Source organism: Eupeodes corollae, chromosome 3, assembly GCF_945859685.1.
Source record: "Eupeodes corollae chromosome 3, idEupCoro1.1, whole genome shotgun sequence".
NCBI lineage: Eukaryota > Metazoa > Arthropoda > Insecta > Diptera > Syrphidae > Eupeodes > Eupeodes corollae.
In genome coordinates, this window is record NC_079149.1 from 82,528,657 (window position 1) to 82,540,918 (window position 12,262).

The 12,262-nt window shown below is 36.8% G+C and overlaps 1 protein-coding gene across 2 annotated transcripts in view; it reads left to right on the top strand.

The window, feature by feature from the left end:
* The first annotated feature begins 7,695 nt into the window (after positions 1-7,695).
* LOC129949581 (polycomb protein Sfmbt) overlaps positions 7,696-12,262 on the top strand; it is a 31,086-nt gene continuing 26,519 nt past the window's right edge. The window contains exon 1 of one of the 2 annotated variants that reach the window (XM_056061131.1): positions 7,696-7,898. The gene's annotated coding sequence lies outside the window, so the exon portion shown is untranslated. The remainder of the gene's footprint in view (positions 7,899-12,262) is intronic. The other variant, XM_056061130.1, reaches the window with a different exon arrangement.

A 12,262-nucleotide genomic window follows, 5' to 3' on the forward strand; every position in this document is an offset into this window, starting at 1 on the left:
GAAGAGAATATTGCGTCTGTTTCTGAGAGTGTTGCTGAAGACCGTGAAATGTCGATTCGTCGCCGTTCGCAGCAATTGGGTTTGTGTTATTCGACCACATGAAAGATTTTACGCAAAGATCTTGGTGTAAAACCGTATACAGCTCGTGCAAGAACTGAAGCCGAACGATCTGCCACAATGTCGAATTTTCAGTGAAAGGGCCCTAGAAAAGTTGTCAAAAAATCCGCTTTTTTATCGACAAATTTTGTTTAGCGATGAGGCTTGTTGAATGGCTACGTAAATAAGCAAAATTGCCTCATTTGGAGCGAAGAACAACCAGAAGCCGTTCAAGAACTGCCCATGCATCCCGAAAAATGCACTGTTTGGTGTGGTTTGTACGCTGGTGGAATCATTGGACCGTATTTTTTCAAAGATGCTGTTGGACGCAACGTTACGGTGAATGGCGATCGCTTTCGTTCAATGCTAACAAACTTTTTGTTGCCAAAAATGGAAGAACTGAACTTGGTTGACATGTGGTTTCAACAAGATGGCGCTACATGCCACACAGCTCGCGATTCTATGGCCATTTTGAGGGAAAACTTCGGAGAACAATTCATCTCAAGGAATGGACCGGTAAGTTGGCCACCAAGATCATGCGATTTGACGCCTTTAGACTATTTTTTGTGGGGCTACGTAAAGTCTACACAAATAAGCCAGCAACTATTCCAGCTTTGGAAGACAACATTTCCGAAGAAATTCGGGTTATTCCGGCCGAAATGCTCGAAAAAGTTACCTAAAATTGGACTTTCCGAATAGACCACCTAAGACGCAGCCGCGGTCAACATTTAAATGAAATTATCTTCAAAAAGTAAATGTCATGGACCAATCTAACGTTTCAAATAAAGAATCGATGAGATTTTGCAAATTTTATGCGTTTTTTTTTTTAAATTCTCAAGCTCTTAAAAAATCACCGTTTAAATAGTTTCTCTCAATTGATTAATATTTAAATTACAAGGAACCGAAAAACGTTACTCATTTAATATGAAAAAGTTTAACAGATTTCTGGGCGATGCCTTCATAAGATGACAGCCATATAGCAAAAATAAACAAAGTGCATAAAAATCATAAACTTGATATTTATTTTCTAAATGATACTCCTAATTATAACAAATGGTTGTGATCATTCAAACTTATAACTAAGTGAATATTTTATAACCAATATCAATAACCGTACAATTTTTAATTTCAAAAAACATTACATTATCAAACTTAAAAATGGAATTACTTCTCTTACGAAGAAGATACAAATAATACTTATCAAAGAAAAACTTAAATTTGAAATAGTTTCAAGAATTTACTAAATTGAAATTTTTAAACATGTGACTGAAAATACGTTACAGAAGTAAGCGCCTCCACATATTGCTTCGTCCAGCCAACAAACCGCTTTGCAAACTTTGGATGTCTTTGGATAGAAATGTTGGTTAACAAGGAAAAAATTTTAAAACCAAGCCATACACGACATAGTCACAAATCAATAGGGGCCTGAGTTAATCTAAAATCAACCGTCTGTGAGGAAACTCAAGTGCTTTGGCTTGGCTCTGTCGAATTATTTGTCTTTTTTAGCAAGTCAAAAATAAACTAGCTTGAGCCAAAGGCTCGGCTCTGTCGTGTGTGGGGAATCAACGACCCAAGTAGGTCCGTCTTTTTACACAATCTTATCTATAGCCACCTAAAACTTTCTAACCATCTCAGTTTAGTTCATAATAATAATTCAAAGCAACAAATCTTTAATGTCTCTTCTTCTCTTTTTAAGTTTTCTGGGTCAGTTGCTACGAGGGGCGTTCAATATATTCTCGGTATCGATATGAAGAAAAATGCGAATTCAATTTAAATTGTTTTTATTTTTCAATATAATCTCCCATCATCAATGCATTTGTTACATCTTGAGATAAGCTTTTTTAAACCCTCAAAAAAATAAGTTTCCTCTTTCCCTGCAAAATACCCATTTATTGCCGACATGGGGTTACCATTTTCGGCCATGTTTTTATGCTTACAAGTTTTGTAGTTTAATGATATTTTCTTGAACAAATGGCTAAAATGTTTAATTTATTTTATGAAAACCTTTTTTTATGTCGATTACTATCCAGATACATACATAATATATTTGTTGTGCTCTAAATGAAAAATAAAAAGCAATCAATCTGTCAAAGTGGCTTTGGCTCGGTCGTTCATTCCGGTCAAATTTGTATTGTGTGTAAATGGACAGATTGCTATTGCAGTAAAAGGTAGGTAGGTAGGTAGAAATGGCGATCTCAAGGCAACCTAGCCTGATATCCAATTATCTCTGTAGTGTGCCGTTTTGATACCAAAAACTCGTTTGACCTTTGATTGAAAGGGATAGATTAATAGAGAAGCTTCATAGCGATTATGTTAGAGCCATTTTGTCGCATTGAGAAAAAAGATTAGGTCTCTAATCTTTGTCTCAGATAGCTCATCAAGTTCTTGAAAGAATGCTTTTCCAAAGCATTTCATTCTGGTGTTTGCTAAAGCAGGACATTTGCAGAGGAAATGGGTTATGGTTTCACTTTCTCTTTGGTCACTACAGCTATGGCAAAAGGTGTTGTAAGAGATACCCAACTTCTCTGCATGAACTCCTATAGGCCAATGTCCGGTACAAACCGCAACAATCCTGGCTATGTCTTGCCTTGGCCTGCATAGAAGATCGTTTGTACGGGTTTTGTTTTCCTAGATATAATGCAGTTGGGTAAATTGCTCCATCTTCGGTTTGATTCAGTTTGGTAGTTAGAAAAGATTTTACCCTTCATAGCACCAAGAGGAATGTTAACCATTTCCGCAAGTGAGCTATGAAGGACCGATCCTTGCCTGGCTAGCTCGTCAGCCCATTCATTTCCCACGATACCACTATGGCCTGGAACCCAGATCAGGGTGACACCGAGGTTAATATTCGCAAGCTCATCGCGAAATTGCTGGACTAATTTAGATGAGGATATGTCCGAGTTAATGGCTTTGACAGCTGCCTGACTGTCTGTAAAGATTGCTACATTTCGGTTTTGGTTTGGGTTTTGTTTAAGTATCTTACATGCCTCCCTTATTGCCAGCAGTTCAGCCTAAAAAACTCTAGCAAATTCAGGAAGCCTAAAAAATTTGGCTACATTTAGGGACTCAGAAAAGATCCCAGAACCAACTCCGCACTCCATCTTTGAGCCGTCAGTAAAGATGGTTGTGTCGAAACCTATCGACACAATGTCATCCTCCCAATCTTCTCTCGATGGGATAATAACCTTAAAACCCTTACTAAGGTTCAAAGTAGGAGTGTAGTAGTCAGTGTCTACAGAGATAATATCTGAGGGAATCAATTTCGTAGTGTTGCCGTGGCCATAAGGTTTTGACAACCAGCTATTTGATTCCTTCAGCCTAATAGCGCTGCAGGAAACTATGTATTTAATAAAGAGTTCGAATGGTAGAAGATCCAAAATAACGTTTAAGGCGTCCGTTGGGCAAGTACGCATGGCCCCTGTGGTACCCACGCAAGCTGTTCTCTGAACCTTCTTTAGCTTATCAATATTATAGGCTTTGCTAAAAGCAGGCCACCACACAATCGAGCCATATGTTAAGATTGGGCGTACTACGGCTGTGTACGTCGATAAAGTCATCTTCGACTGAAGTCCCCACTTTTTGCCGAAAGTTCTGCTGCAGGCGTAGAAGGCAACACAGGCCTTCTTAACCCGTATATTTAGTTTCCAGTTTAGTTTTAATCCATTCTCGAATGAAGTCTTCTACACCGAACTTAACGAGTGATTCTTCTATGGATTCCGTAAGGACGTTGTTAAAAGCACCTCTCTATGTCTGGGAAGGTGGCAAGAGTAAATTCTTTATAATGGATTGTTTGTTTTACAGTACGCACTACCTCATGGAGGGCAGTCTCCGTAGATTTGCCCTTAAGATAAGCATGCTGAGAGCTTTCGAGAGGTCGTTCAATTAGGATTTCTCTAATATGGTAATCAAGAATGCGCTCCAAGGTTTTAAGCACAAAAGATGTTAAGCTTATTGGTCTGAAATCCTTCGCGGATTCACTGCCTCACCTACCCACTTTCGGGATAAAAACTACTTTGACCTGTCTCCACGACATGGGAAGGAGAAGGAGACATCCTTTGAAAATTTGTTCCAGCCATGGAGCTGCCACATCATGCAACTTTTGAAGCATAACTGGCAGTATGCTATCCATGACTGGGGATTTATATGAAGAAAAAGTATTGGTGGCCCACAAAATATTTTCTCTGGTTATAACGGAATTGACTTGCTCCACATGAGCAACGTTTAGATCTGTGGTTTCAAGCGATTCGGGGTTATCACTCTCGCAACCCGGAAAGTGCGTCTTCATCAGTAGCTCAAGAGATTCGGCTGGAGACGCTATCCAGGTTCCATCATGCTTTTTTAAAAATAAAGGATTACAATGTTCCTTCGATAAAAACTTTGCTGAGCCTTGCGGAGTCCTTTATGTCTTCGATTGATTGACAGTATTCTCTCCAGCCTTGTCTTTTGGCTGATGACAGGGCTTGCTTGTAAATTTTAAGAGAGTCTTTATACGGTTGATAAAACTTATGTTTGTGGCAGATATTGAAAATTGTCCTCGTCATTTTCCTAAGACTCGACAGTTCTTCCTTCCACCACGAAGGAAGGGTTTTACGGCTATATGTAACTGAGCAAGAGCCTCTAAAAGCTTTACTTATAAAAGTTTCAAAGATTTTTACCTTTGATTCAAGGTCTCCTATCGATTCAGTGAGATTCGGTAAGTTGCTTAGTTTGGAATTCGCAATTTGACTGATTTTCGTCCAATCAGATCTTTTGGGATTTCTGTAAGGCGGAGGGTTTTTCGACTCGAAATTAATTTGAAAAAGAATCCACTTGTGATCCGAAAACGAATTCAAAGGGGAAGCTCTCCAATTCTCCACTAATAAATTACGGTTGTTTACTAAAGTAACATCAAGCACATCCTCCCATCCATCATAATTTTCCGAGCTCGGAAAGACGAAAGCGGGAGTATTGCCTCTGTTACAAATGGTCATATTATCTTCAATAATAAAATCAAAAAGTGACTCACCTCGTTCATTGATCACAGAACTTCCCCAAAGGGTATGCCGAGCATTTGCGTCGCCTCCGATCAGAAGGTTTGCCTTTTTGATGTTAGCTTCGGTTATGATTTTGCACACCTCCTCCGGAGGTGATGGTGCATTATGGGCAGAGTAAAAAGAGGCCAACAGCAAATCCTGTGTATTCTTGTCTTCAAATCTGACAACTGTCAGATCGGGAGTGCTAAAATTTGGACATAAAAAACCTTTTAAATGTTTCTTAGCTAAAATACAAGTTCTGGGATTACCTTGGTCTTGATCTGCGGTTTTATAAAAGAGTATTGGTTGTATTGGAGGACTAACACCTTGAGACTGTTTATCCACGGTTCTTGGATAACGCCAGTGTCGAAGTTTCCCTCCCTAAGGAAAGCTCTCAGATTATCTGAAGCGCACTTAGAGATTATCTGAAGCGCACTTAGAGTTCAGATTAATGTGGATGACCTTCAGCGCGTTTTCTAATTATTTTTAGCTGCAGAGCTGGGCCCGGCAACTCGCTGGGGATCTCGACTCCGCTTATAACATCGTCAACCTCGACGTTGTCATCAGCTTTGTCAGTGTCTGTTCGCTGACTCTGCAGAATTTTAATTTTGGCATTCCTTATGCCAAAACTGAGTTTGTATTCGGCCTTTTTGAGAGCCCCTAGACTCTTTTCGCTAATCCTCAGAAGGTAAGAGGCGCTGATCTTCTGCGGTTCTTCTGCTTTAACTAAAGGCCAATCGTGCATGGGGACCAGCGGATTTCGCCTCTGAAGACCGCGGATCAGGTCCTGTCCGCTTGGCTTTATGATCATGAGCGGCAACCAAATGCGAGCCTTGTCTAGGGATGTCCTTAGCTGGGATAAGCTTGAGCTTCAAGCCCTCCCAGTCATTGCTAACCTTAGCAAAGCTTTCATTAAGGAAATCCCTAGAAAATCTGTCCGCACACTTAATTACTCTATGCCCCCTGAGCATCTCCACAGAGTCAAAACTAGGGTAGAGGCCCTGCAGTAAAAGGTAAACATCCCAATATACTAAACGAGCTCTTATAAAACGCTTTAAATAAGCTCCCCAGATGAGCAACTTGGTGTGGATTAGGTAATAACCAACAAAAAAAATCGAAAAAGGAAATACAAAGTCCCACTCATTGAACCTTGAACCAAAAAGGCCTACAGCCCCGCATTACACCTTACTTATAGAGTAGCGGTATGGTGGACGGCGCTAAATATAGCGAGAAATCGCGATAAACTCAACAAAGTCCAACGAACAGCCTGCCTGTGTATGGGAGGAGCACTTCGCTCTACCCCCTCCGCCTCACTTGATGTTCTGTTCCATCTAATACCGCTGGACATTTCTAGCAAGCAAACGGACGCTAATACAGCCATACGGCTTCAATCCTAGGGTGCTTTCATAAATGCATGGTTGCTTTGTTTACATGCGATCAATTGCCAATCAGACTAACGTCACACAAAATACTTGCGCATGTGTTTTATGAACACTTACTTATGATTTGCGTCCTATGTCAAAAGACTGTCAGAATTTGAAGTTTTACTTACTTCAAGTTTTGAAATTTGATAAATAATGGACAACAAAAAGTTTTTTTCAATAATAATAAGTGAATATTGTGAAAATCGGATAAATCGAAACCATGGCATTGATTTTCTCAGAAAAAGGAATCTTCACATTTTAGAATGACAAAATTATGTTTTAAAGTAAATACGAGTACATATTAATATGAATGCTTTGAATTCTTTTATTCATTCAAATAATTTTGCAGGAGTTGCTTAAAGAATTCGAATCAATCAAGAAACCTAAATCTAAAGGAAGACCAAAAGTTAGCTTGGAAACATCTCTTTATGTTACATTATGGGGTATTTGCAATTAAAACTGTTATAGGGAACTTTCGGATAGGTTTGATCTGTCTGTAGGGGCAGTGCATGGAACAATCCTGAGAACATGTCGTCGGTTGATGTATTTGGCTGAGAAATCATATGATGGCACCAAACTGTTTCGAAACTAAAAGTTGCATTTGTACACCTAGCGTTAAGGTTACTTACACTTTTGTAATGTAATATTTATTATAAACCAGCCAAATTTGTCTAACCACAATCGAAATTTATGAGGAAAATAGAATTGTAAACCTAATAAATTGCGAAAACTAACTTCTGGCTTTAAAGTAACGTTTCACAATTGTTAGAAATAAGAGCAAATTTTAAATTTTAAGAAGGAAAAAAATCGAAGACTTATAAAACCTATTAGCAAAGCAAAACACAACAATTTTTACATTTGCACAACTTGTTCTTGGAAGCTTTTGTTGAAACGTGCAGCGAAAAATTATACAAAGGGAAAATTTATCTCATCGTATAAACACCCTTATGGTTCCATTTAATTCAATGGAATCATTCCAATTGTAAATTTGGTGTATCTTTGAACTCTGCCATATTTGTATTCAAAGTTGAAAGAAATAAATTATGCAAAAACTAAAAAAGGAAAGCAATATGTTTCTGCAGGCTTTATACAAAAGAGACCAACAGTTTTTCAAACAAAATATTTTCAAGTTGAAAAGAATTACAACTAAACTAGTTGTTTCATTTCCGCACGTTTAAAGTAAATTTTGTATTCGTTAGCCGCGATGTTTTATTTTACATATTCTTTTTCTTGCTGCGTTAAATAAAATTGATGTGTAATTAAAATTAAAAGAAAATAATTTATTTATTAAAACGACTGGAGTTCATCATTTATCATTATAACGCATCGGATAGTTTGTTCTCGACGCAAATGTATCTATATAGTGGTTAGTTTTATATCTTTTTAATGATTATATGAAAACTAAAATAAGGTATTCTAGTAAATAGCTATCAATTGAAAAATAAAACGCAAGGATTCTTTTCCCAAAATTGGTTGATCCTTGCATGCCAAGCGTACATTTAATGTGATCTCTTCATCTAGATCTAGACGGTCATGCTTGCTTTCCCAAAAACTACATGATATATGTGGTAATTTCTCAGAAAAGAACTCAATTTACATCCCATTCCATATACATATTTACTTGATATTAACAAAAGGAAGGAAATGGAAGTTAAAATATGTTTGTTTTATTCTTTGGTTTTTCTAAAATAAAGGTTTTGTTTGGAAAAAAATCCGAGTGCACTCAATTTACTTAAAAGTATATAAAGTAAAATCGTAAAACGATCAATAATAATTTTAAAACTTAATTGAAAACAAAGTGGATGGCCCTTAGATTCGGATTGTAAGAAAAAGGAACAAAAGACTAAGAGTGTCTGGTGTCTGCCCCCGAATTGGATTGGGCGTTGTCAGGTCCTTAAGGCCGGGTGTTTCAATTATTTAATTAAAACAAAACAACAACAAAAATACAAAATAATTTTTTAGTTCGTTGCATTATGGTTTGCCTTTTTAGACATAGAGTAGGGACACATTATTCATTGTATTGGTACTGCTTTTTAATATTGAATACATTTAGGTACACAGCAATATCTGAATGAATAGGGACAAGCCGTGTCTTTATCTATTTTTATCTTTGATATTTTACCACAGTTCTGTTTTCAAATTAACTTAAATTGATGAAACATAACCCCAGAAGGGTATTTACAAAAAATGCAGAAAAACGAATAGTTCTTTGTTTCTAAAGATAGTCTCAGAATCTCAAAAAAACCTTGGTACGATGCTTTCAAATTGAATATTTCAAAATGTATTTTGAATTAAGAATCAAATATAAAACATTTATTAACTACGCCAGGGATTAAAATGCAGACAAATATCGTAATTTTATGTGACTGACTTGTAAAGCGTTTGTGTCTGCCTCTGGAATAAAATTAAAAGGATTATAAACTTCCTTTAAAACAGATACTTACATTGAATTAGTCGAGCATTGAACTTGATGTTATTGCAAACTTTCAATATCTATAAACGACATCTGTTGAAAAAAAATCAGGCAAAGCCAATGGTCAAAAAATTTCCAAATCCAGAATATCAATATATTAAATTTTGTGTCCATTTCTACCTTTTGTAGAAGGTTTTTAAAACAGTGTAATACCAGATTTGTTTTTCATTAAACCCTGATTGTTCCCTTATCAAACCATCTTTTTGACTCCCAAGTAATTCTCTAATTATAGGATTCTTGGCGTATGCATAATAAATACAGCTGTGTACAACTAATTAGAAACACAAATTTAATTCACTTTTTAAACTTAAAACAATGTTTCCGAAACAAAACATTTATTTCATATGGCCGTTTCTGCGAAAAACACAGCGTTTATTGGTGGACAACTAATAAGAAACAAAGAGAAAAATCATATCTTATTATAAAACTAGCTGGTTTACCCGACTTCACCCGGGAGGTATTCAACTATTTTATATAAAAAATTAGGATGAAAAACTACTATTTTCTTATATTGTACCTTTTTTATTTAATAATTTTTTATAAAGTATCTCTATACATATTTCTATTATGGTTAAAATACTTTTTTGTAAGCATACAGATTTTTTGCCGAGCTGACACGGAAGCAAGCAACATAAAATTGTCCGTGGGTAAAACAGGGATTTTTGATATAAATGCCTGCAACCCTCAGTGTCCGTGCCTTATTGATAGACATAGCAAAACAAAGCTTTATAGGGCATTCGTTAGTAATCATCAGTATCCTGGGAATGAAAACGCTTTGGCCTTGAGCTGAACCGGAAAGAATTTTAGCTTTAATCGCTTTCCCCTGCATAGTTACTATCCGTAATCTAGTACCATTGCATAATTTCGGTGCATTTAATTCCTCATAAGTATTATTGGAGCCGCAATTTTCAAGTCAAGAAGTTCTAATGTATTCAAAGAATTCAAAAATTCGATTGGAATATCAATAGCATCATCTTGATCAGTCAGATTATCAATAGAAAGATAAGTTTGTTGATGGGCTTCAAACATTGAAAGAATTTTATTATTTATGCTTGGAACAGAATCGTTCGCGTTACCAGTCATCCGTTTTTTCTGAAATTTGGGCGACGGGTAAACATTAGCTTTTAATTCATCTTGTCTAGTTACGCTAGTAGCAAATGTTGGTTCTATTAGTACTTCACCATCATTATTTAAAATATTTACAATTCCTATATCCAAAAGAATTCTTGAAAATTGTGCTGCATTATTATCACCACCCAAATGTACGCGCATATTTGTGTTCAATCTTTAAAGTTTGACAGAAGTCCACAGAAACGACGATTTAATACCTCTTGGCACACCTGCAAACAGTATCACAACACCTCTCATCGGACGTTACTCAGTTCTAAAATTCCTAAGTGTACGGTCCAGAGCTTCAGGCTGGTCGCGGCATTATTAATTAAACTTCACTTCACTTTTAAATGAACTTCACTTCACTTCAATCCATTTCTCAATTATTTATTTAATAGAAATAGTTTTAATATTGATTTCTTACAAATATCAAATTGTCATCCATACGTCATTACATAGCTGTCATTTTACGTCAATTACATAGCTGTCATTTGCGTTTTGTTATTCCAAGTCTGATTCTTTTTTGTTATACCACGTTTTATAGTGACTGACGTTTCATGTCAATTCACACGGGAACGCTGAAGAACGGGATAAAAAGTATCCTATGTCCGTCTCTTGGCTCTAAGCTACCTCCCTACCAATTTTCAGCCAAATCTGTTCTGCCGTTCTTGAGTTTTAAGTGGTGTAACTAACACGACTTTCTTTTATATATATAGATATATAACTTTATAATACCATTTATCTTTAATACCTTGTTGCGAAACCTTTTTTGCTTCAAACCTTCCCGATATCTTCGTTCCATTGATGAAATAAGTCGCCTGCACTGCTCTACGGGTATAGCCTTCCAAGCAGCTTATTATTATCTTTAATACCTTCGAAAGAACATCATTGTTGGAGTTATTTTTGAGAGCAACAGCTCTGTTAACATCTGCCCCAAGATGCTCTATCGAATTTAGGTCTGCACTTGATGATGCCTATTCCAGAACTGTTATCGATTGGTCCCTAAAAACTGCTTCGTATTTCCAGCAGTGTGCTTGGGGTCGTTGTCTTGCTGAAACGTCCATATCACTGGCATGTTTTCATCGGCCCAATCCACTAATTGTTCCTTAAGAATGTTAATGTATTTAAAGGCTGTCAGCGTTCCATCGATTCGATAGATTGGGCCAACTCCACACCACGAGAAACTACCCCAAACGTTAAGCAAGCCGCCTGCATGTTTAATTATTGGCGAAACGTATTTAGGGTGGAACGCTGTTCCTTTTGGCCTTCGGACATAACGTGCACCATCTTGGCCGATCCTATTTATTTTAGTTTCGTCACTCCACACTATGTACTTCCATTCGTTTGTTGTCCAGTTGTCGTGTGATCTTGCGAACTCTATTCTAAGATTAAGTTGCCTTGCGGTTACTAATGGTTTCTTCCGAGAAACACGACCGTGCAACCCAACTTCTACCAATCTTCTTCTGATTGTGCGTGGCCCTATCGGGACATCGAATGCAACCGAGAGTTGGCGTTGTATCTCTGTGGAGCTTATTTTTGAGTCTTTTTTGGCCAGCCTACTAATTGCTCGATCTATTTGGCAGCCTGTCTTACGGGTCCGTTTTTTACGAGGTACATTTTCAGCAGTCCCGAAGTTTTGAAAATGCTTAATTGCATTGAAAACTTTCTTTACAGAACAGTTCATTTGAGATGCAATTGCTCTAAACGACATTTTAAGCTTCCAAAGCTCAAGAATCGCTTTCCTTGTAGGAGGATCACAACTATTTTTTTTATTTATGTAGAATTTTCGCCATTATTTTTCAATCTGGTTTTTAAATTTGCATTCCAAACAAGTGAAACTTAATTAACAACCCACTTTAAAAAAATGATTAAAAGAAACTCGAATTTTTTTAAAATTAAATAACAGGGGGGTCATTCCGTAAAACGATTATCGTCAGACGATATCGTTTCGACGATAGTCTCACTTCACGTAAGACGATAATCGTCAAAGTGATATCGTCAAAACGATAGCGTTTGCACGATAGCTAAGTAGATATCGTCTGCTATTAATTTCCATTGACAACTAAGCAAATTGAAGCAAAAAAGTTTCGGTGTAGTTAAGTTTTGTTACAAAATAAAAACTCAAAAATGTACAATGAATTCTGTTA